Source organism: Ambystoma mexicanum, chromosome 2q (genome assembly GCF_040938575.1).
Source record: "Ambystoma mexicanum isolate Mex_15411 chromosome 2q, UKY_AmexF1_1, whole genome shotgun sequence".
In the NCBI taxonomy this organism is placed as follows: Eukaryota; Metazoa; Chordata; class Amphibia; order Caudata; family Ambystomatidae; genus Ambystoma; species Ambystoma mexicanum.
Genome location: NC_090924.1, coordinates 695,756,819 through 695,761,818, shown reverse-complemented (window position 1 = coordinate 695,761,818; position 5,000 = coordinate 695,756,819). Strand labels below are relative to the sequence as shown.

Below are 5,000 nucleotides of genomic sequence, written 5' to 3'. Positions count from 1 at the left end.
GAGATCGGGGCATGAAAACCGGCGCTGGCACCTGGCGACATTGGGTACTGAAGAATCTTTCCCAATCCTGCCCATAGCTGTCAGGGTGGCCAAGTGGTCTAAGGCGCCAGACTCAAGAGGCGCAGCTCTTCCCTGCATCTGGGTGTTCTGGTCTCCGATTGGAGGCGTGGGTTCAAATCCCACTCCTGACAAGCCGGGCCCATTTTTTTGAGCACATTTCAGAGTGTAAGGCTTGCGGAAAACCTCGTGGGGGCCCCCGAATGCAGCTCCCGGCAAGCCTCCCTGTTCTCTTCTGCTGCCTTGCAACTGGAGCTGTCTGCCAGGGACGCCGCAGGCACACCTGCCCTTAAACCCCCACTGGCCCACGGCTGCAAAACCCGCATTTTCTAGTGGCTGGTTTGGTGGCATATGTCACTGAGCCCAGTCTACTCAGGAAGTGAAAAAAGTCCCCTTCACAGTTGGAGAAAGTGCTCTCCTGCCACCTGTCGGTCGTTGAAGGCACCACACCTCAGCAAAATAATAATAAAAAAACAGACATGCTCAGTCCAGGGGGCTGTAAAGGTATTTACATAGCAAGGACAGAGAGGCTGTTGGGAGATGACAGAAGCCATGCTGCCCCAGAGTTCTCTTCTGAAATTCGCAGGAATCCAGAGGTTGGAACGGGCTGAGGGAGTGCGCCTTCTTACCTCTGTCGGCTTTCAAGACACATCCTCCTGCTGGGAAGCTGCCCACCCTGAGCAGCACAGGTTTGCGCTCTAAGCCGGTCGGCCACATATATCTCGCCTGATCGAGCCTGATCGAGCCCGATCGAGCAGCAGCAGATGGCCTTTGGCCAGCGAAGGCTGCCGCTCTTCTTCTTGTTTCTCTGCTTGAGAGGCAGCTCAGTTCTCTGCGCTCGCGCCAGGGGCAGGCCACGTGACACGCTGGGATCAGGCCGTGGAGCGACTGGGGCATGGCGCCAGTGAGGTGGCTTGTTGGTCTAGGGGTATGATTCTCGCTGTGGGTGCTAGAGGTCCCGGGTTCAAATCCTGGATGAGCCCTTTTTTTTGGTGCGCCGAAAACAAAAGACACAGAGTCCCCAATTCCCCCCCAAAAATAGTTTGTGCGTGACCGTATCTGGTTCGATGCCCATCGCCAATGGTTGGCTGATTTTAAGCCCATGGTCCAAGAGGCAGTGTTGGAAATTCCCCCTCCTTTGTAATGATGCGCTGGCAGCGAGCTGATGTATAAAGGTTTGGACATGCCTTCTGGGTGGGGACTGCCGTGGCTCGCGTCACTGTTGCTTCCAGCTTGGTCTTTTGTATGTGTCTGCAGCCTGTGTGTGAGGTGCTGTGAGTGCTGCCATGTAGGTCCGGCGCAGGCTTGCGCCAAACTTTCACGTTGGTGTGTGCCACCTGGCAGGCACCAGCGGGCCCCATGAGACATCAGTGCCACAAAGCCTGTCAACTGAAAGCTGTCCCAGCGCACGAGAGCGGAGCCTACCAGAGCTGTTTCTGTAGTGTAGTGGTTATCACATTTGCCTAACACGCGAAAAGTCCCCGGTTTGAGACCGGGCAGAAACATGGTGCTGGTTTCTCTTTATTTCCACAATGTGAATCGGACACATTTGACCGCATGCAGGTTTCGACAGGTATGGACAGGCCGGCACTACGCCATGAGTGATCTGAGGCCAGCCCTTATTTGCATCCTGCAAACTGTCCACTGGCTCCATCAGTGGGCGTTTCCTGCTACCCCTGGGTCCTTAACTGAGTGTTTGGGTACTTTTGCTCCAGAGATCGGGGCATGAAAACTGACGCTGGCACCTGGCGACATTGGGTACTGAAGAATCTTTCCCAGGTCTGCCCATGGCTGTCAGAGTGGCCGAGTGGTCTAAGGCGCCAGACTCAAGAGGCGCAGCTCTTCCCTGCCTCTGAGTGTGCTGGTCTCCGATTGGAGGCGTGGGTTCAAATCCCACTCCTGACAAGCCGGGCTCATTTTTTTTAGCACATTTCAGAGTGTAAGGCTTGCGGAAAACCTCGTGGGGGCCCCCAAATGCAGCGCCCGGCAAGCCTCCCTGTTCTCTTCTGCTGCCTTGCAACTGGAGCTGTCTGCCAGAGACGCCGCAGGCACACCTGCCCTTAAACCCCCACTGGCCCACGGCTGCAAAACCTGCATTTTCTAGTGGCTGGCATGGTGGCATATGTCACTGAGCCCAGTCTACTCAGGAAGTGAAAAAAGTCCCCTTCACAGTTGGAGAAAGTGCTCTCCTGCCACCTGTCGGTCGTTGAAGGCACCACACCTCAGCAAAATAAAAATAAAAAAACAGACATGCTCAGTCCAGGGGGCTGTAAAGGTATTTACATAGCAAGGACAGAGAGGCTGTTGGGAGATGACAGAAGCCATGCTGCCCCAAAGTTCTCTTCTGAAATTCAGAGGAATCCAGAGGTTGGAGCGGGCTGAGGGAGTGCGCCTTCTTGCCTCTGTCGGCTTTCAAGACACATCCTCCTGCTGGGAAGCTGCCCACCCTGAGCAGCACAGGTTTGCGCTCTAGGCCGGTCGGCCACATATATCTCGCCTGATCTCGCCTGATCGAGCCCGATCGAGCGGCAGCAGATGGCCTTTGGCCAGCGAAGGCTGCCGCTCTTCTTCTTGTTTCTCTGCTTGAGAGGCAGCTCAGTCCTCTGCGCTTGCGCCAGGGACAGGCCACGTGACACGCAGGGGTCAGGCGGTGGAGCGACTGGGGCATGGCGCCAAGTGAGGTAAGCAGACCACCCCCCCCCCCCTACTGCTATTTGCATGCGGTGGCTCGTTGGTCTAGGGGTATGATTCTCGCTTAGGGTGCGAGAGGTCCCGGGTTCAAATCCCGGACGAGCCCTTTTTTTTGGAGCGCCGAAAACAAAAAACACAGAGTCCCCAATTCCCCCCCAAAAATAGTTTGTGCGTGACCGTATCTGGTTCGATGCCCGTCGCCAATGGTTGGCTGCTTTTAAGTCCATGGCCCAAGAGGCAGTGTTGGAAATTCCCCCTCCTTTGTAATGATGCGCTGGCGGCGAGCTGATGTATAAAGGTTTGGACATGCCTTCTGGGTGGGGACTGCCATGGCTCGCGCCACTGTTGCATCCAGCTTGGTCTTTTGTATGTGTCTGCAGCCTGTGTGTGAGGTGCTGTGTGTGCTGCCATGTAGGTCCGGCGCAGGCTTGCGCCAAACTTTCACGTTGGTGTGTGCCACCTGGCAGGCACCAGCGGGCCCAATGAGACATCAGTGCCACAAAGCCTTTCAACTGAAAACTGTCCCAGCACACGAGAGCGCAGCCTATCAAAGCTGTTTCTGTAGTGTAGTGGTTATCACGTTCGCCTAACACGCGAAAGGTCCCCGGTTCCAGACCGGGCAGAAACATGGTGCTGGTTTCTTTTTATTTCCACAATGTCAATCGGACGCATTTGACCGCATGCAGGTTTCGACAGGTATGGACAGGCCGGCACTACGCCATGAGTGATCTGAGGCCAGCCCTTATTTGCACCCTGCAAACTGTCAACTGGCTCCATCAGTGGGCGTTTCTTGCCATCCATGGGTCCTTAAGTGAGTGTTTGGGTACTTTTGATGCAGAGATCGGGGCATGAAAACTGGCGCTGGCACCTGGCGACATTGGGTACTGAAGAATCTTTCCCAGTCCTGCACATAGCTGTCAGGGTGGCCGAGTGGTCTAAGGCGCCAGACTCAAGAGGCGCAGCTCTTCCCTGCATCTGGGTGTTCTGGTCTCCGATTGGAGGCGTGGGTTCAAATCCCACTCCTGACAAGCCGGGCCCATTTTTTTGAGCACATTTCAGAGTGTAAGGCTTGCGGAAAACCTCGTGGGGGCCCCCGAATGCAGCTCCCGGCAAGCCTCCCTGTTCTCTTCTGCTGCCTTGCAACTGGAGCTGTCTGCCAGGGACGCCGCAGGCACACCTGCCCTTAAACCCCCACTGGCCCACGGCTGCAAAACCCGCATTTTCTAGTGGCTGGTTTGGTGGCATATGTCACTGAGCCCAGTCTACTCAGGAAGTGAAAAAAGTCCCCTTCACAGTTGGAGAAAGTGCTCTCCTGCCACCTGTCGGTCGTTGAAGGCACCACACCTCAGCAAAATAAAAATAAAAAAACAGACATGCTCAGTCCAGGGGGCTGTAAAGGTATTTACATAGCAAGGACAGAGAGGCTGTTGGGAGATGACAGAAGCCATGCTGCCCCAGAGTTCTCTTCTGAAATTCGCAGGAATCCAGAGGTTGGAACGGGCTGAGGGAGTGCGCCTTCTTACCTCTGTCGGCTTTCAAGACACATCCTCCTGCTGGGAAGCTGCCCACCCTGAGCAGCACAGGTTTGCGCTCTAAGCCGGTCGGCCACATATATCTCGCCTGATCGAGCCTGATCGAGCCCGATCGAGCGGCAGCAGATGGCCTTTGGCCAGCGAAGGCTGCCGCTCTTCTTCTTGTTTCTCTGCTTGAGAGGCAGCTCAGTCCTCTGCGCTCGCGCCAGGGGCAGGCCACGTGACACGCTGGGATCAGGCCGTGGAGCGACTGGGGCATGGCGCCAGTGAGGTGGCTTGTTGGTCTAGGGGTATGATTCTCGCTGTGGGTGCTAGAGGTCCCGGGTTCAAATCCTGGATGAGCCCTTTTTTTTGGTGCGCCGAAAACAAAAGACACAGAGTCCCCAATTCCCCCCCAAAAATAGTTTGTGCGTGACCGTATCTGGTTCGATGCCCATCGCCAATGGTTGGCTGATTTTAAGCCCATGGTCCAAGAGGCAGTGTTGGAAATTCCCCCTCCTTTGTAATGATGCGCTGGCAGCGAGCTGATGTATAAAGGTTTGGACATGCCTTCTGGGTGGGGACTGCCGTGGCTCGCGTCACTGTTGCTTCCAGCTTGGTCTTTTGTATGTGTCTGCAGCCTGTGTGTGAGGTGCTGTGAGTGCTGCCATGTAGGTCCGGCGCAGGCTTGCGCCAAACTTTCACGTTGGTGTGTGCCACCTGGCAGGCACCAGCGGGCCC

General features: G+C 55.8%; 3 non-coding genes across 3 annotated transcripts; all 3 read left to right on the top strand.

The window, feature by feature from the left end:
- Positions 1-2,782: 2,782 nt before the first annotated feature.
- TRNAP-AGG (transfer RNA proline (anticodon AGG)) lies at positions 2,783-2,854 on the top strand. Its single transcript has one exon. It is a non-coding gene; the product is annotated as a tRNA-Pro (tRNA).
- A 449-nt stretch (positions 2,855-3,303) lies between these two features.
- TRNAV-AAC (transfer RNA valine (anticodon AAC)) lies at positions 3,304-3,376 on the top strand. The gene has a single exon. It is a non-coding gene; the product is annotated as a tRNA-Val (tRNA).
- Positions 3,377-3,664: 288 nt separating this feature from the next.
- Positions 3,665-3,776, top strand: TRNAL-CAA (transfer RNA leucine (anticodon CAA)). Its single transcript has 2 exons — positions 3,665-3,702; positions 3,731-3,776. It is a non-coding gene; the product is annotated as a tRNA-Leu (tRNA).
- The last annotated feature ends 1,224 nt before the right edge of the window (positions 3,777-5,000 follow it).